We start from the raw sequence: 20,713 nt of genomic DNA, 5'->3' as shown, positions 1-20,713 counted from the left end.
ATTTGTGAAAACTATGATTTTGGTTTCTTTCTGAGTAAAGCACTGCTAATCTCTTTGGGGTACAGGAAAGTGTGATATTATGTTCTAAAAATCAGAAGCCCCAGACCTTAATTTCAGCTAATCTGATGACATCATTTTGTACTTCTGAGTTTCATTTCCCAACAATTTCATGTTTCTTAGTAGGTGGGGAACCCAGAATTGAAAGGCATCAAAAAGAGCTAAATATAACCAGAAACCTGCTAACTCACCAGCTTTCTAAAATTCAGGAAGTATCTTTAACTTGATTGCCGAACCTCCAAAGACATGATGATCAGATGACTGGTTAATGGGTATTTTTTCAGACTCTACATGATTATCAGAAATTGCTGCCCTGGCCAAAATTGTACACCTACGAAGAGGTATTATCTAGAAGAACTTATATTCGTCTACTTAACATGGACCTCAAATATTAAGGATGTTCCTAATATGTTCTAGACTGGAGTCAGCAATACTTTTCATGAACAGCCAGATAGTAAATATTTCTAGGCTTTCTGGGCCATATGGCCTCTGTCACAATTCCTCAGCTCTGCCCTTATCACACAAAAGCAGCCATAGACAATGCATAAGTGAATGAATGTGGCTGTGTTTCAATAAAACTAGACTCTCTTAATGCCAAGTATTTATCTGCTGGAATAACACAAATTAATTTATCCTCAAATCTGTTTAACCTATTAATATTTCAACCAATATTACATTAATATTTTATGAATCTGGTGTCATATTATACATGAATTTATCTGAACATTTGGTTAACCCATGAATATTTACTCAATACTACATCATGAATCTGTTATCAAGTCATATACAGATTTCTTAAAAAAATTTCCCTTATTTAGCATACTTGTCAATAACATTAATAAGCAAGTATCTTAACTATCTATTGGGTTATATAGCAGATCCTCTCCCCCTTTTGTAACTCTTTCTGTTACAAGGGATTTTATATCATTATGGTATTGAGAAGTAAGTCTATTTATCCTGTCCCTATCTGTCTTCATATTAACCATATTCTGTTATAGCTTTTATCTTTGCAGACAGAATAGTTCAAATCTTCATGATTTGTCCTTAAACAACTCCCACTTCCTCATCCTCTTGAACATTTTATGCCTCCATCACTGTCTCTTCAGGTCTTGTGAGTCCTTGAAGTGCAGTGACTAGGCTGGAACATGGTGTTCCAGGTTGGTCACATCACCTCTTCCTAATGATGCCCCGTTGTACCTTTTGACTATAGCAAGGAATAAACAAAGTCAGAAGTGTGAAAGTCAGGGAGAAATTGAGAAAGCACAGGGGATTTAAAGGAGAGCAAAATGGACTACAGGAAAGGAAAACATTGACTTTTGCAAAATGCTGTAAGCTGGCTACAAATGCATTCCGTAATTCTTTAAACCTTAATTGTAACCACAGTTAAGCTTTCTGGTGTGTTGGAATAAGAACAAAACTAAAATCCTTCTTTGTATAGAAATTATCCTGCAGTAATTTAGAGCCAATATCTCTAGTTAGGATGGGCGCAGTGGCTCATGCCTGTAGTCCCAGCACTTTGGGAGGCTGAGGCAGGTGGATTGCTTGCGCCCAAGTAGTTTGAGACCAGCCTGGGCAACATAGCGAAATGCTGTCTCTACAAAAAAATTAAAAAATTAGACGAGCATGGTGGCATGCACCTGTTGTCCTAACTACTTGGGGGCACTGAGGGGAGAGAATCACTTGAACCTGTAAGGTCAAGGCTGCAGTGAGTCATGATCACACCACTGCACTCCAGCCTGGGTAACAGAGTGAGACTTGTCTCAAAAAAAAGAGGAAGAGATCTCTAGTTAGAGTTTGTCTCTGACGGATACCAACCATGCAAGTAGTTTACACAAACCACATTCTTTCTGTAGAATGAGAAAATCTTGGATATAATTTAGCATAGTGAGCTAAATAACTCTAGACTGAGCTTCGCTACCCAGACAGGACTCTACTTCTGATCTGGGAAGATCTACCCTTGCATTGAATTCTCTCCTCTTCTCTCCTGACTCTGTGAGAAAAGTTTGCATGAATTTACTGAGATCAGTTATAGAAGGAACTGTGTGTCATTAAAAGTCCTGTACAGAAGTTCACATTAAAATATATCATAGTCATCTTTGGGAATGATTCTGCAAAATTCATAAAACAAAGATCTCTGAAACCCTAAGGCACACTGTGCTGGAGGCTAAGGGAATAATAGAGAGCTGAGTGGTCTCTGCCTACACAGAGCTTATAATATATTGAGGAAAGAGATCTCAATCAAATTCAAGTGCATTTATAAGTATGGTAAGGACAACAAAGGAGAGAGACATTATTCTGTAAGAGAATAACCCTGTCAAAGTGATGACTGATTTAGGATCAAAATGGGAAGGTAAAATTTTCTCAGTACCTGCAAAGGCACTGAGGTGGGAGGGAGCATGCCAATATAGGGAAATGAAGAAACCCAGTGTGTATGAGCCAAGTTGAACAAAACATGAGAAGAAGCTGGAGAATGAGAGAGACCAGGCCCCAGGCTCTCAAGGAGCAAGAGGAAGCCTTTTTGGCATTTGAAGTGGAGGGATGTCATGATCTCGTGTGTAGTTTTTAAAAGAACCACTCAGGCTACTCTTTTGAGAATATTGTGGGAGGCCAGAGTAGATGCCTATAGACTTATACAGAGGTTAAGGCAGTTGGTAAGAATATAAACAGTAATGGAAACTTACCTCACATGCTTTTTAGATTATAGGCTAGAAGGTGGCTCAAGCCCATGTACCATCATGGCACAATGAATACGTTTTCCTTCTGGAACGTGGAAATGAATATCGTGCCACACAGCTTGATTGACACTCCCCAATGACTTTTAATACTGTGAGATCTCTGGCACATACTTCAGAAGATGAGAAAGGAGTTTTAATTAACCTCTGTTTAGGAACTCCATAGACATAATTTTCATTAACATCTACTTGGTATTTCATCTCCATGAATTCTTTCCAGTGATAAAGCTAGTTGGTTTATCCTCCAGGACTGCTCAGTTCTGAACAGTGGGTCTTAAGTACTCTTTGGATTTCTTTGAAGGTTTTTTTTTTATTTTTGTTGACTACCTCTCTACTCATTTTGCCCCAGAAAAAAAGTAGTCATTTCTTTGATAAGTGAAATCTAAGAAAGGCTTATTTCATTTGGTACATTAAAGAGATGGAAGAAAGTAACTTTACCTAAGAATATAAATGCCAGCTGTCCAGCATTTTACAGAATAGATTTCTAAATTTGCTGAAAGGTTAGGAAAATGGATTCTTATATAGGCTTAAAATTTTTATAATTTTTTGGCATTTTAGAATGAAATTAAGAAAATTGGTATCATCCTGATCACATCACCCAGAAGAAAAAAAAACACTGATACGTGGTGAAATATTTTCCTCTCTCATTTTTAAAAAGAATCAGGAATAGATTGTATACATATTTTTCAAATTCTTTCTACTTAGTGTTATATGATAGTCAATAATATATGTGTATATAAGTAGCAATAAATCATTCCTGAAAACTTGTTTTTTAAGCTTATATAACATTCTGTCATATGGATGTACTGATTTAGCTAATTTGTTAAGTTTAAAATAATATTCGTTTTCATTTCTTTGACTACTAGATATAATTAATTTTTTCATACACTCACTACCCTTCATACTTCTTTTATTGATTTCCTTTTTATGTTAATTATCAAGATTTCTATTTGACTCTCAACATTTTCTTAATTTTTTTATCATTAATAGATGTAAAAAATCTTAATTTTTAAAAAATAAACCCTTTTCATCTTAAAGATAGCAATCTATTTTCCATAATACTTGTTATAAATATTTCCCCAGTTTGATGTTGGTCTTTTAATTTTGTTTAAAGTATTTTTGACAAATAAGTAAGTTTTTGTGGCTTGAAGTTTGTTCATTTTTTTCATTTGCGATTACAGTTTAGTTGTTGATTCAACACATACTTATTGAGTGTTTTGTGTTCAGCACTAAGCGAGACTCTAGAGGTAAGACAAAAAAACAAGGTACAGGTGGTTTTGCCACTTAGAGATTACAATTTAATGAGGGGATAGACAAACAAAACCAGGTCATTATAAAATAGTATATTACAAGCTATGCAAGAGGAAATACAGGTGGGAAGAAGTACCTGATCTGGACCTGGGGGTAAGGGAAGGCTTCTGGAAGGAAACAACCTTCTAGCTGAGAATGAAGGAAAATGGCAACATGAATTTAGAGAGAGGAAACAGCACGTGTGAAGTGTTGTTCAGTGTCCTAAATGTTAAAGGCCCTCTTTCCCAGAACATGGAGTGTGTGTGTGTGTGTGTGTGTGTGTGTGTGTGTGTGTGTGTGTGAAGGAGCAGGGCAGGGTGGTGGTCTAGTGTGAGCAGGAGACCACTGGGGAGGCTGCGGCAGTCCGAGAGAAAGATAATGATGTTGGGCAGAGGATGTGTTGAATAACTCATCCCTTTTCATTGGACAAGCAATGCTTCAGTGTATATTAAGTTCTTATTCATAGCATACTGTCTATTCCAGAATAATCTAATTAGTTTTATTGCTATATCAGTTCTTGGGCCAGCACCACACTGGTTTTGAGTTTAATGAAACATCTAAACTGGTAATGCATGCATCCTCTCATCACTTTTCATTTTCAAAATTGATTTACCTCTTCTTGCCAATGCATTCTCCCAAGTAAACTCTAAAATAATTTCAAAAGTCACAAAAGCATACGTGTGTGTATATGCATGTGTGTAAATACATGTATATATGTGTATGTGTGTTTCTTCCAATCATTTTTCAGTTTTTGGGAGAATGAGATGTTTTTATTCAAGTTGCTGTCAGTAAATATTTTATATTACATGACTTCTCTATACACACACACACACACACACACACACACACACACACACACACACAATCTCCCATTGGTAATTTGATTGGGAATATGTTAAATCAGGAGAACAGACATTCTTTTTAATATTGAGTCAGCCCATCAAGAAGCATTGAATGTTTTCCCACTTACTCAATTCTTTTATATTTCTTTTTAAGCCTTTATAGTCTTACTCATATAGGTCCTGCATATTTCTTGATGGGGTATTCTTTTTTCTTTTATAATTTTAGCTTTTAATTATGAATGGATTTTTCTTCCATTATCTCCTCTCTGGTATTACTGGACTACAGGATAAACATAAATGTATGTATATTTACTTTTTATCTGATTATTTAACTGATTATAATTAATTATGTGTTTATAGTTAATTATAAAAGTTTATAATCATGGTGTCTTTAAATAATGATGATTGTTCTCCTTCCAATAATTGCATCTAATTTTTATTTGGTGTCTTACAGCATTGATCGTAACTTCTAATACTAAATAATAATGATAATAGTGAGCATCCTGTCTTAATATCAGTTTCAAGAAGAATGCCTCTTACATAACATTTTTAAAAGTGTGTTATGTGGAAGCTAATAAAATAAACTTGGGACATGCGACAAATGAAAATTCTCTCTCCCGGGCATTCTTACTTCATATTAACATATTAAGATGAGATCTGCAATAAAGAGATGAGTTTAACTGAGTTTAACCCAGTATTTCTAAAATGTATTTGACTATGGAAGTATTTTTCCCTCATTTAGAATTTTACATCAGTTATGACAGTCAAAATTATATTAATTTGATCTTCTTTCTTTTTTTAGAAAAATAATTTTCATACGTTCTTGTCTTTTCTGTTTGATCTCTCTTTTGCCATATGGACTATGATTTGGGTTTACTTTTAATTTTTTTCAATAATTTAAAAGCTTGTCACCCTTCTTTTTATTTCTACAAGTGGTTACACTTAAAGTTTCCAAGACATTTCTATCCATATCTTATACTTAGCAAAGTCAAAGACATGACCATACAATTTTCTAATCAACTTCAAAATGAAATGGTATCTTTGAATAACCCCATCAAAAGAAATTTAATCCATTTTTACTTCCTTCCAATCTTTCCTCAGTATTGGTAGGAATAATTTAACATTTTTTATTCAAGTTACTGTCAGTAAATATTTTATATTACATGACTTCTCTTTTGTGAATTATGTGATCTGTTCAGCAACATAATCCTTTTACAATACATTCCTGAGCAGTTCTATGGTTATCTGGTTTCTGTGTCCATAACTATTGTCTTTTTATACCATAAATTTCTCATTTTTTACTTTTTAATTTTAATATCTTAAGATTCACCACCTTTTATACCATTTATCCTTTTAGGGTGTATAATGTAGGTCATCTACATTTTGAGAAGTGCCTGATTCTGTTTACTATAGTGTCAGTTTTACCCCTTACTGCCTTCAATGGACAAATTAGTACTATTATTTCATTTCTGGCTCCCCTACAACCCCTTTTAATCTAACCCAGCACTCTTTTCCTTCCTTACTTTTATCTCGTAATGGCTACCTGTCCTTTTCCACAGTATTTTCTATTTCAGTTGAAGATGATAAACAGTTTTCTGACATTGACATTGAGATGATGTTTCAGTTTTCTTGTTAGACAATTTTGTTCACTGTCTAAGCTACTTATTTTTCATGATTACTCTTCTAGGAATAAAAATCAATCTACTTAGACCCAATATTTTTGAACACTGAGCATATGTAATGTGTTCTTAAACCTGTTCAGTATGTACTGGGCTCTAAATGTTCTGGCCTACAGCTGGAGGGCAGAATGACATGTCCTAGTTCAATATCAGCCTCTAACAGGAATGCTACTGATGTAGTTTTCTGCACTGAGATAGGATCTTCTTTTCTTCCATTGCCTATTCTCCTGGAGGCAAAATAGAGAACATAAAAAGTCATCATCTTTGGTATGTTCTTTAGGGGCTTTTTCTTTCTCCCAACCCAACCCTCATAGTCCTTACTTGCTAGATGTGTGTTCCAGGATTCAGTTCACCACTGCCCAGTCTTCTAACATCCAATTTCATTGTTTTCTGAGAGTTGAGATTTTCATACAGATATAGAAGGGATGCTGTGCTTGTTTGAAATGGTTCTATTTGGCAGAGCAATAGCCAAACAGTTTTTAGGCAGAGAATGAACTGTCTCCTTACTTTCTTTGAAGAAGCCAACAATTCGGTTTTGTTGCCAACAGCAAATAATATATTGGCTAATAATTGTGATTTACAGTGACATGGGTAATGTTAGTCATAACATGTCTTCCAAGTTTCTGGCTATGGACTAACTGTAGGTCTTGGAGTTTGGTATTATCTAGAATTTTCCTTCTCCCTCCTCCCCCACCTCTTATCTTTTAGCATAGTTGAAGATTGGAACTTCTTCCCAGAAATCTAGCATCTTCGTAAGTCCTTTCTGGTTTTAAGATTTTTATCTTATATTTTACGTATATATTACATATATTTCCTGTGAATCTTGGCTGAATTTCTCATTTAATAAAGTCCAAGTTAGTATGAATAAATAACATGTTTCCCAATTTTACATACATACAGAAATTCAAACACATAATGAACTCTCTGGCAGCCTTTAGCATTTGTAAGTGCTCTCTCACCAGGAAAATCCTTTAATAGATAACGAAGTGTCCTGGGGAAGAAGGGTGTCAGGAAACTTATTATATTTGTGTCACTTTCTTCAAAGGGTGATTAAGTATATGTTTCCAAAGATGTGGTGTTATCATCTTTGAGTATCACTTGAATTCAAGTCAATATTTATTGAGACCCCATGATGTATCAGGTGCCTTACTAGAAAGTCAACATATAGAGATGCATGAGACATGATCTTTTGCAGTGGGTAATTTAAGGTCTTTCTTCTACTGCTAGCATTGTCATGTGTAAGGCTGGTGGGTTGAGTCTTTGGAATTTGTGAAGATTCTTCCAGGTTGTTTAAAAAATCTTTTGATTCTCACAAATATATTTTTTTCTATTTCTTAGAATTATGTTCTTTATGGCTACCAGGAAATCCTTCGATTCTGGAATTAGATTGCATTATTCCACTGGGGTAATAGGATTGGTAAGGTAGGAGTGTCTTTGAAGAATAATGCTAAATAACCCAGACACTAAGGCTGAATCTTCAGTGCAGCTCTTAAGGCATCCTGTAAGTACCCGCTGCTGCTTATTAGAAATCCCAAAGCCCTGCTCCCTTAGGAAAGAGGCCCATCCCCATCCTCATCATAAGATGCAAGACATAGCTAAACATCTCGTCTTCTCACTTGAGTATTATATACTCTCAGGCCAGGATACTTTCCAACTCAAGAGTAAGATAACATTACATTATGATCTTCTTGTGTGTGTTTTTTTTGTTATTTTATTTTATTTTATTTATTTATTTTTTTGAGACAGAAATTTCGCTCTCGTCACCCAGGCTGGAATACAACGGTGCAACATTCAGATCTTCTTTTGAGAGAAAAGTTTCACACAATTAGCGTTTGAAATACACATTCCTTTAAGTACCATGAAAACATTGTCCCATACAACAATATTTCTAAGGAACACACATGTCCCTCCCACAGTGATTTTTTCTTATTACCACCAATAAAAATTAGAGCTGTGTTGTTTTTGTTGTTGGGTTTGTTTTTGTTTTTGTTTTTGTTTTTTGGTGACTACTGTGACCCTCAAAAAACCAGTCTGACTTTCTCAATCTTGATTTGCAACACCAAGGTTACCAAACAAAGAGAATGGTTCAATGAGGGAAAGCTCAACTACCTGCCCTAAATATTTAGTATAGCAATGCTGAGCTTTTGGTAAAGGCTCAAAATTCTCATGCTTTCCCACTAAATGAAAAGGGGAGCTTTGCTACTAGTAAACTATATTCAAGAAATAAGTCTCATTAATACTTTGCTTCTTTCCTATGAATTATTGCTTTGTAATGGATGTTTGACAATTTACTAGCAAAGCTGTCTTCGATGAGCACAGAGACCCATCAGATCTGTATTAACACCTCCAACCACTGGAGTTTCATTAAGTAGATTTCTCTACCCCTCTCCTTCAGACCACAGATGAGAAGAATGACATTGGGTCCAAAGTTCTGGCACAAAGAATGATGTCTGCCTTCCTGTGATGATTTCAAATTCAGGGTAATAATTCCAACTAGCTTTCCCTGGCCATGATAGAAAGCTCAAGAAATCTTGGTTTCTTGTCTCTTTTCTTCCATCCAGTTGGTCTTTCTAATTACACACTCAACACATTGTTCTGCTGAGCAAGACACCTGCTGTAGCCACTATCACCCCTAGCACAACCAGATATTTAAAGGTATCTAAAGGAGTTTAGCCATATTTTGCCAAGATCCCAAGTTCTGTGGTGTAAGAATCCATCCACTTCTCTACTGCCTATAGAAAAGGACAGCTCAGTCTTTCTGAAAGAATTGTTCTCAAACAAGAAAGCATTTGAGGTAACATGTCAACAAGGTGGACTGGTAATTGGTGTTCCTTTCAGAGCCAGTTGAAGGAAACGGCCAGCTCAGACATTCCCTTCTCCCCAGTGTCCTATGGGAACAAGATTTACCCCGACACAGCTGATTATGAGAAGTCTTCAGGGATTTACAACCTGTCTAAGAACAAGGCCAATGGGGGGGTCACTTTGCAACACGTCCCCATTTGATTGTCAGAGGACAGATACTCTATTAACAAAGGAATTTGCACTGGTATTTTCAGGGACACATCAAGTAATTGCCACTTGAACGTTTTTCCAGGCTTTCAAAGGAATGTAAGAATGGCCTAAGGCTAAATTACATTCATGTCTTTAGTGAGTCATTATATTACTGGCAATAAAGTATATTATTATTTTACTTTCAGATGCCCTCACATATTTTTTTAAAGTAGAAAGGAGACATATTATGGTCACCATTCTTAAGAGACTGAACTAAAAGACACTAATTTAATCTTTCAGTTACTTAAAAATAGCTGTTGCTCACCCACTATGTGCCAGCCTCTATACCAGGCACCAATACGAAAAGGTGAGTATTCTCTGCTCTCCCTAAGCACAGTCTAGTGGAGGAGACAGACAAAACGCAGCCATGGCCAGAAGGGGGAGCAGTTAATGAACAAGTAGGCAGAGAGTAGGGAGGGGATTCTGAGAGACAGTACAGACAGACTGAGGGTAAGTTGTACATCCCTGATATTTTGGGCAATTGCAAATAGTCTGATGAGCAAATCACAAGGAGAAGAAGTGACAGCAAGTATGGCTGAAAATGTAGGTTGGTGTCAAATTGTAAAAAGCCTTGAATACTGTGCTGAACGGTTTGATCCGTGAATCAGGTAGAGGACTTGACTCAGGTCTCTTGACTCAAAGGTCATGTTTTTTCTCTGCTAGATTGCACTTATCCTTCCAAATGCTAGTGGACACCACACTGAATTTGATCAAAGACCTCTCAATGTAAATTTGTAAATTTCCCATAAGAAGCAGTTGGTAGGTTCTCTTATTATCATCTCCATCTCACAGATAAGGAAACTGAAGTATAAAGAACTTGAGTAACTTGTCCAAGGTCACACAGCTAGTTAGGTGATCCCAGACAATTTGGCTTCAGAGTCACTAGTCCTAACTACAACAATTTAGCCTCTCTTTATCTAGAGGTCTTTATGCATTTATCTGCATTCTACTTATGTTGGTATTGGTGAGTAAAGATTCCCTTCCAGAATAGGTCTGATAAATTGCCAAGTCTGAAACTGAAAGATTAATATCTATGATAACAGGTTTTGGGGTCAAGGAGTGAAAAGAATTCATCCCAACCTGTCTCTAAATACTTTTTTCTTTACCAATTTATGGGAATTTGAATTTACCAATTTATCTGGAACCAAGCAGTGTCACCCTGTTAAGGGAAAGAAAAAGAACAGAAGAGAAGAGGAGAGAAGAGAAGAGAAGAGAAAGAAGAGAAGAGAAGAGAAGAGACAGAAGAGAAGAGAACTAAAAGTATCTGCAAAAATATTAAAGGATTTGACTGAGACCTCTGAGATGCTCCAAATATTGCAATTGTGCTTACTATCCGAGTTAATGGCTGTAAATCTAAGAGAATTATGATGTGCCTGGTAAATATTGGTTGTTTGGCTTTAAGTCTTCATGGAGAAAATGGAAAAGACATTGGCATGTAAGGTGAAGTCACAGCAGGACAGACAGGTCCTGCAAGTGTTTCTTTAGATGCATTGATATTCATAACATCCAAACAGGCCTTAAGGCTGTCTTCTTACTTTACACTTACCAAAGGGGTAAGATATCATTTTCCTTGGACACACAAATAATAAACGTACTCTCACAACATCACTTGAATGTTGTGGTTTTACAAATATACTATGTTTTAAATAGCTATAGCCCTCAATTCCCTTAATAGACATCAATATTTGTTGGAATTTCAACATCAAAGATTTATTGTGAGGGGGGAGGAGGAGGAGTTACTCCAAAGGCTAGAATCAGTGCATATACCATACTAACAACTCTGCATGCATTATTGCTTCTAATCTTCATAATTTTGAGTACTATCTTTATTGTCACCATTTAATGAAGATGTTAGGGTTCTGGGGGCTTAAGTGACTTGCCCAAAGTTACACAGCTTGGTAGAAACAGAATTTACCACAGAACTTGTGTGTTAAGCCAAATAATTTGCTAGTTTCATACAATTAAAAATTGGAAGGAAAAAGTAGAGCCTTATGAATAGAGTCCTGAGCAAGAAGGATGAACAATCTGAAGATGAAGTACTCCATAAAGGAAAGAGCTGGGTTCGAATTTCTAACCCTGCCTCCGTTCATCTGTGTGATCTTAGGAAAATCTGTTAACTCTTTAAACTGTTGGATATTTATAAAATGGGACTGGTGCTATTTGGCCTGATATCTTACAGGGGAAGATTCAGTCAGGTCAGGCATACGTAGGGTCTCTCTGACCTGGAAAGCCCTATATAAAGACATGGTACCATTCTTAGTGTTAGGATTGAAACTACATCCCTAGTGTCCTGACACCTCATATCAATACCCAGAAACCCTAGGCTCTTCCTTCAATCCTGTACACCTTCCTCAGCTGCCAGGACAGCTTGGTTAAGAAAAGCCTTGTTCTTGGGGAGTATGTCCATGAAAGTATCTCTATTTCCTTGCAGTTTCACATTAAGTAAAATTATTCTTCTTCACAAAGAATATATATTTGCAAGCCCTCCCACTGGCTGCTGGGCAAAGCACTTGTCAGTCAACAAACCAGGTAGATCGAGTCTGCCCTCAGAGTTTTTGTATTCTGAGAATGACCAGCAACTTTTTCTCATCCTAGAGCAAACAGGTCTTTCAGAGGGCAGGTTCTGGGGCAGCCTGTAGCCACAATAGAATTGATTTGCTTTTGTGTCCAAAGTCATGATTATCAGGAGAGCTGCCATTTATCAACCACCTCTTTGATAGTTGGTGTACAGGACAGGTGTGTTAACTATATTATTTCTAAACCACATGATAAGTCGGTGAAGTATTTTTATCCCTGGTTTACAAAGGAAGAAATGAGGCTCTGCGAGACATGCCGGAAAGAACATGCTCTACACAACCAGCTGGTTACAGTGTGAGACTTTGTCCAGCACTACTCCTTCTTTCTTGGCAATCATCAGAGCCACTCAAAGCTTAGAGGACTGTGCTGGCAAAAAAGAAATCTTGTATTTTCTAAAACTCACACCCACACTTTGGAGGGGACAAGATTGAGATCAACCCCAATTCCTACTCTTTTCTTTATGACAGTTTATCACAGCATTTTTTCCTTATATTCACTCAGTCCTGAGTTTCTATTTAGTTGTGATAATAGATACATTTTTTGAATTTTTAATACCTTTGGGTGCAAATTTGGAATCTATGGAGGATAAGGGAGGAACAAAATGTTATGGAAATTGAAATATATAAATTATTAATTTTCTCTCTCCTCTACAGATTTACAATCACTTTATCTGGGGATATCAAGTAGGTTATGTGGTTACTGTAGAACTCATTTAATAATCAGATCTTATTTAGAGAACTATAAAAGGTACAACTTAAGGGGGAAATATATTTTAGATGGTGGTTTTTTTTTCAATTTCCAATTTTTGAAGAACGACATGTTTTTAAAAACTTCTAAAGAATTTCTCCTACATTTCACTCCCTTTAAGGTAAATTGATAGCTCTGAAAATGGCACCTTGGAAACATTTCTGTCATAATCATAGGAGAGAGTGAGAATTATTAATATTCTTAGCCATATAGCATCATAAAGTAGATCACAGCTGTTTCTTTCAGAAAATGGCATTTGTTTTTCGATCAGATGTCTGTCTCACAATCTAACCGCTTCCACATCTGGAATATCTTAACGAAAATGTCCACAGCATTACACAGCCTGGCTCAGGGGGAGAAAAGAACTAAGGCCTGCATCGAATTCTGTCTCTCACTCAGCTGATCTGCATTCCTCCTATAGCATTTCTTTATGATTAAGAAGAGCTCATAGATTTGAGAACTGCATGAGCCTCTGTAACCTTCTGGTGAGGGTGAGAAGCTTAGAACTGCATTTCTATGCATTTTTCCCTTGTCTTTGCTGCTTCGGAGGAGAAGCCCTGCAAGAGCTTCCTGCCAAGGGACTCTGCTTTCTCAGCAGCCAGATCCGGAGAGCCAGAAATCCATCTTTAGCTCCTTTGAACTTGGCTGTTGTTAATCATGCTGTGGTTGTCCTTTAAGAGCAAAGTCTTCACGGAGAGCAGATCAGCTGGCTGTAGGGAGGGTTTCGGCTTCTCGTTGTAGGCAGATCATCTGCTAACAGCTTACTGAGAGAAAGTTGAGGACATGTGGCTGAAACACTGTCAGAGCTGCTGTGAACACAGTCCAAGTGAGCAATTTCATGACCCAAACCAGGCAGACACTAAGTGCTTTCTAGTGGTGGAAAAGGAGCAGAGAGAAAAAGAGAGAACAAAGACCAAGTGGTGGAAACAAAAAAAAAAATATTTCTTTCAACAGCTAACATATTTTTCTGTTTAGAAGATTGGTATCTCCTACTTAATCACAAACTACAACACATAAGATCAAATAAGATTAAATGTCCGGTTTGCTAAATAGCAGAGCAAAGAAACTAAGGTCAAGATTTCAGACTCTTACATCTGAGGAAAGAGAGGCAAAGAGAAGATATTGGAAATGCCAATATCCATTCAATGAAATAAAAAGAGGCTACTGTAGACATCCTCAGAAGCTTGCCTTTTGTCCAGTGCCATGGGAACCACAGAAGGCGCTCAGCTTTGCAGCTTCACTCAGAACTGGGGCAATGCTCCATAGAGTCAAGGGCACGTTATTATAAAGTGCTCCATTTGTTTACTTTGGCAAGTGGAAGAAGACTTTGCTAAGCAATACTCTGCTGGGGCTCAGGGCCAGCACTGCTGGAGTAGGAAAAGGGAGCCTTCCTAGGGCAAGGCTTCTCAATCTTCCTGCCATCAGCATTGCAGTTGGAGCGGCCCTGAGATGTCAACAAAAGGATGATGAAATGTGTCAGCAGTGTTAGCAAATGGCTGAAGTAGAATGGAGCTGCCCAGGATGCTGCCCTGTCGCTGGGGAATCTGAGGGAGGCTTAAAGATATTGTAAAAGAGATTGAAGGGCTGGACTGGCTGGAGGAATTGTGCCATCGGCATCCATGCCACAATACTCCAGGACTGCCCTGCCTTTGTCAGGGCAGCCATCAGAGGTGGTTTTCCCTCTAACCAGGATGGGCATCACTCCTTGGGTTTGCCAGTCTCACCTCTCCGCATGCAATTGCATGTCCAAGGCATGCCCTCAGGGGATGGTGCTGATCCAGGGTGGCAAACCCAAGTGGGGAGAAAACGCTGAATCTCATCCTCTCAGAGATCTGCTGCAGTCAGTGACTGTACTGAGGTGCATGCTCTGAGCAGCAGTCGCTGGTTGGGGAGGCTTCTTTGTGGAGTGGGTCTCAGCCACAACCTGAGAGTCCTCTCTTGGGGATGCTACCAGTTAATTGGGTCATCTTCAGCCTCCACCCAAACTTAGGCCTGTAAGTCCATCAATTACTACATCAGCCACAAGGACTGAACGGGTGGGAGGAAGGACTAGTGTGAGTGATGGAAGCAGCTGAGCTGAGGAGTGCTGGCACCTGTGCAAATCCAGCAAGAATGACATCTGGCCGAGTTTCAGTCATTCACCTGAGCACCAATCGGGGGTCACTCCCAGATCTGAGCAATGAGGGAAACCTCCCAGGTGGAACCCTGCACTTGGGTAGACCTGGGGGAGCAGCCAGAAGGAAAGGGGTTGACCTTGTAGTTAATTAAGATTCAGAGAAAGAAAAAACAAAAACAGAAAACGATCATAGTTTCAGACACTCCCAATGAGCCTGTGACCTCCCCAAAATCCTATAGCCGAGCACATGGGTGGATCTGGCCTCACTTTCCCATTCTCCCACTTGTGACTTTTGATTCCACATCATAGCTAAGGTCCTCAGCAAATTGGATTAAACCCTGGATTTTAAAATAAAATAAAAAACAGTTGGGGACAGGAGAAAGTGGTTTCCAAGAACCTACACCTCTCTACCCTGAAATGACTGAATATTGTGCTCACCTCAAAATTCACATGTTGAAATCCTAACCCCCAATATAATGGAGCCTTTGGAAGGCTGCATGAATGAGATTAGTGCGCTTACAAAAGGGTCCCAGAGAGCTCTCTCACCTTTTTCCACCATGTGAGGTTACAACAGGAAGTCAGCAGTGTGCAACCCAGAAAAGAGCCCTAACCAGAACCTGACCATGCTGGCAACCTGATCTCAGACTTCCAGCCTCCGGAACTGTGAGAAATTAAGTTATGTGGTTTACAAGCCACTCAGTCTAAAGCACTTTATTATAGCAGCCTGAACTGATTAAGACACTCCTGAGAACCATTCCTTCGGGAAGGTCTTGATTAGCCTTCACCTAGCCCAGTTTGCAAACACACTGGAGTGTCCTGCCCATGACAATCTTCATGTAGCAGCCTGGGAGACAGAGGAGGGGGATTCCAGCAGGAGCAATCTTCCCAAGGAGGCAGTTCCTACTAGCTAAGTTTCTTGTCCTGCTTTTGCTCATCGAAGGTCCAAACCTGTCCCCTGCCCTATATTCATTTTCCTCCTAATCCCCTGGCTGATGGAGTCAGGCTTTGGAGAATTCCTTTAAGAGTCTCAGTTGGCCTTATGGATCGCAAAACACACCCTTCTGTATTGATGTCCAGATTCTGAGCAGGCTGACAGTGCATGCATGAGAACCTTTCATAAAATAGGACTATTTTTTATTCCCTTTGCTTTTTCTTTGTGTTATTTCCCCTCTTCACTCCCTGTCCTTTTACCTTACCATACACATTTGTCACCTCCTTGCCTGGAAAGCCTAGTGTCACCTCCCTGCCTTTTCACAGCCTATAGGATTGAGTCCAAACTTGCCAGCTTGGCCTTTCATGGAGTGCAGGTTTAGTACAGGACTGCTAAACACAGTTTCAGAATGAACCATTCTCCTGGCCTTTATCATTGCCAATATTTCTCTTTATTTTATTTTATTTTATTTTATTTTATTTTATTTAGGGAGATCCGATATTTCATAAGAGTTGATGGACTGCTTTTCCTGGAAACTTGAGAATTCATATTTTTATTCAAAATCGTTTTCATTTTTTTGCTTAGAGTCTGTTAAAGACTGAGGTCCTCTCTCTGTCCCTTCTACTTCCAGCCAAACCCAATAGACACATGTGAGCAAGTTGTCATCTGACCCGAAGCTCCAGCCCCTGGAACCAACTGAAACAAAATGTATCCTTGCATTTTCCAGCAAGGAATTGCCTTGCCTACAAAAATACTCTGTTCTTTAATATGCAGATCAATTATTAACAGTAGGCTGTACCTTTCACCAGGTTGTAAAAGGATGACTGCGTAGAGCCACAGCATTCTCCTTGTCAGTGTAGGAAATGCAGAGGAGGATGTTACCTCCAGCACTTGCCTCTAAGACACCTAATAAAGATGAGGAAGGCTCCAGCCTGAAGCATGGGTGAGGTGTCCAACTGCCCAAAGGCAACAGGTGAGATACTCAGGTCCCCTTCCTCTTTTTGCTGTCAGTTCTGATTCTCTCCTTTCAATCTTTCTCATCTGCGATAGGGAATGGCAGGGGTGGGGTGTGTTTGGGGCATCAGTGGTGGTAAAAATGGTCTTATGGGCAGGGCTATGTTGAATAAGAGATGAGCACAGAGACAGCGTGTTAACTTAAAAGGCCAACACTGAGGCTCATTTGAGACTGTAGGAATTCCAGGGAGAGAGTGTTGTTCAGGCGTGGGATCGAAGATCAGGAGGGCGGCTCAATAACACGCTGGCCCGATCACATGACAGACCAGTCCTTGGAGTGAACTGGGAGACAAGGAGGCTGCTTTGGCATGGAGCTGAGAACATCTCTAGATCGCACTGGAAGGCAGAGAGAGGCCAGACAGGGAACTCTGAAGAATCACCACAGCCTGTGCCAGGGTGACATCAGGGTGAGTTGAGATGATTTTTTTAACAAACTTCATTTTTTGCAGCAGTCTTAGGCTTACAGAAAAATTGAACAGAAAGTACAAACAGTTCCCATATACCCGTTTTCCCCCACGGAGTTTCTTCTATTAATAACATCTTATGTTCTTGTGGTATGTTTATCATGATGAACCAATGTTGATATATCATTATTAACTAACAAGTCCAGAGTTTACATTAGGGTTTACTTTTTGGGTCGTATGGTTCTATGAGTTTTAACAAATGTATAATGACATGTATCTATCATTACAGTATCATACAGAATAGTTTCACTTCCCTAAAAATCACCCTCCCTTCCTTCCTGCAACTCCCTGACAACTGCTGATCTTTTTACTGTCTCTATACTTGTGCCTTTTCTGAAATGTCATGTAGTTGGAATCATGCAGAATGTAGTCTTTTCAGACTGCTTCTTTCACTTAGCAATATGCTTTTAAGGTTCCTCCATGTCTTTCCAGGGCTTGGTAGCTTCTCTCCATTTTAGCACTGAGTGATACTCCATTGTACGGATGTACTGTAGTCTGTTTATCCATTTGGGCAGACTTTCCAGCAAGATAGAAGGCAGAAGCAATGGAAAGGGGGGATGAAGGGAAAACTGCAAGGAACAGAGGACAAGATAGAAGCAAGAGCAGGAAGGTTTTGGAGAAGTAGAAAAACAAGCTAGAGAGATAGTCACAGAGGGCTAACCTGGGGTAAGGCAGGACCTTGTAACCAACGCTCAGTGAGAGAGGCAGCCTCTCACTGACCTGCACCAGGCCTTTCCTGATTTTATAGACAGTGTCATGAGGTCATGAGGGCAGGAACCATGTCAGCTTCATCCTGAGAGCCCAGCACTTTGTAGGCATCTAATAAATATTTATTACACCAATGAAACCTTCAAAGTCTCTTCTAAAAAAGCAAGTTCTCCCAGACACCAGAAGACAAATGGCCTAGCAGTCCCTGAGCCAGTCATCTCGGGCAGGTGTGAGCTGGTTGCTTATTTGAACTCTCCATGCCACAGGGCAGCATCAAGCTTGCCTGACACACACCTCCTGAGCCAGGAATGCACCACTTTGCCACCATCTCCACCTGGCTTGGGAGATGCTCTGTGGACAGAACCAGAGCCGTGCTGCAGGGAAGCAGAAAAACCAAAGGAGATGCATGCCAATCTAACATGCCAGGTAAAAAAAGGCATTCTTGCCTCAGAGTAAGAATCCAGCTCTCCATGCACTCATCTTTCAACCCAATCACAAGGCATCAGAATTAGCCCATCTGACCTCTATGGGACAAGAAGAGCAAGCAGGGTGATTTGGGTGCTAAGAAATAGCTGTGAGAGGATGATGAGACAGCTGTGCCCTCCAGATGTTCGGAGAGAACATCTGTGCAACAATAGCAGTAGCTCCCATGCACTGATGTGAGAACCCAGCCTAAGGGGTGCAGCTAGCAATCTGTGTGCGGTTAGCTCTCAGAGGGTCTGAAAATTCACCTAAAGATTGCAGGACCAATAGGAACCTTCCAGTCAGAATTTACTAGCTCAGTGGTGCCCTCCAAGCAAGAGAGCTTATCAGCCAGACCTGTGTCTTGGTGCAACATCACTGCTTAAAATCACGTCCTCCCAAGGCATGGTGTCCATTTTACTTTCTCTGAATGAAATGAAGAGAGAGAATGAACCCAGTAAGATGATAGAGTGCTTTGCTTTGGATCTGTTCATATCTTACCCGTGTTTGTGCTCACATGAGTTACACAGTCAGTACAAGGGTAGAGAGCTCTTGAGAATTTCTTACCTAGGGGAAAGAACTTGGGGGCTGCTTTGCTCAAAGGCTATTTTTCAGTGTGGGGCTTATCTAGAGACATACATCTTGCTCCTTGTCCCTACTGCTGTTGCAGAACTAGGGGAGTTGAGGGTCACTATAGACAGACACAGATGGTAGAGATGGGGGCAGTGGTTGGGCAAGGAATAGCTGCCTTGCCACTTCGAAGTCTCCTAAATGGCGTCTCTGAAGAAGAAGGACATGTCCACGGGGAGAAAGGCCCCATGGTGATTCTGTTGCTCCTATTGTGCCAGGCTCAGACTCTTCAAACCACAAGAAGTGGCCCAGCGAGTTCCATGTAACTGCAAGTGCAAGCAGGAAGAAACCACACTCAAATCTCAGCACAGCATCAGCCTTGGGGACAGCTGGCCTTTCCTAATGCAGCAGCATCTGGCTGCTTCTGCTGTACCTGGATGTCTTCAGGGCAGTTCTTCCACACAGAGGCCCCCACATAAAAGCAGAGTTCCTACCATTAAGCTCTCCATATCCGAAACTTTCTGTGTGAAAGATACAGCATCTGTGTCTCAGAAGAATCTGTTTTCTTGGGGCATCTGCTATTTGGCAGCTAACCAAAACAGAATCCCCATCTTATTTTCTTGCTCATTTGCGCTACATGGAAGAGACTGGTCCTGAATATTCAGGGCAATGTCCAGCATTTGGTAGTAGTGGAGAGAAAGGGAAGAGAAAGCTCTGGACTGTGTTCCTCTGTCTGGGAATGTGACTCTCACACCTCCCAAATCCTCCTCCCGTTTCACACTTTTTCTCCCTGAATTTCCAGAACCCTTTTTAGGCTTAGCTCCTTTTATCTCACCCTACATGCTTTCTTTCTACCCACCCTGGTGGGTACTTCTCAGCCATAGACATTGGAGCACATTTAAATATGCTGGAGTCCTTAGAGAGTAAGAGGTGGGGAAAAGAGGAGGGCACGGAGCTGAGGATAGCACTAGCTCATTCACAAGGAGCCCTGAATTTCCAGGGATATTAAAGAACAGACGCTTATGACAGAGCATAGAGCTGTGCCCTAATCGTTTGTAATGTTGAACTATGTGTCGTTCGTTCACTCATGTATTTTCTCAACATTGGAATTGAGCACCAATTATATAACAGGGTAGGCCTTGGCAATACAAAGATGAATGAAACATAGCCCTCGTCCCCAAGAAGTATGTGGGCACGACAGACACATGGACCAATGATGGTCATGTCAAGCGTGACGAAGTCCACGGTCCTGAGGGACACTTGGACCATGGGCCTGCATGAGAGGGCCTGGAACCCAACTGGGCTGATCTAGGAAGAATTCCTCTGGACTTGATGCCTGAACTTGACGGTAGAGAGGGAAGGAGAAGGGCTCTGGGTAGCATGTTCCTGGCAGAAGAAGCCCACTGCAAGAGCAAAGGCACTGAGGAAGCCTGGTGGTCACTGGAAAACTGGGATCCAAGTAGCTGAAATTGT

General features: G+C 39.8%; 1 protein-coding gene across 4 annotated transcripts in view; it reads left to right on the top strand.

Annotated features, from left to right (window-relative positions):
- Window positions 1-20,713, top strand: part of PRLR (prolactin receptor) — a 179,097-nt gene that overhangs the window by 17,778 nt on the left and 140,606 nt on the right. The window contains exons 2-3 of one of the 4 annotated variants that reach the window (XM_054487032.2): window positions 16,832-16,995; window positions 17,301-17,443. The exons of 2 other annotated variants lie outside the window; for them this stretch is intronic. The gene's annotated coding sequence lies outside the window, so the exon portion shown is untranslated. The remainder of the gene's footprint in view (window positions 1-16,831; window positions 16,996-17,300; window positions 17,444-20,713) is intronic. One more of the 4 variants, XM_054487033.2, reaches the window with a different exon arrangement.

Source organism: Pongo pygmaeus, chromosome 4, assembly GCF_028885625.2.
Source record: "Pongo pygmaeus isolate AG05252 chromosome 4, NHGRI_mPonPyg2-v2.0_pri, whole genome shotgun sequence".
NCBI classification, from domain to species: Eukaryota; Metazoa; Chordata; class Mammalia; order Primates; family Hominidae; genus Pongo; species Pongo pygmaeus.
This window is presented reverse-complemented; position numbering and strand designations above follow the sequence as displayed.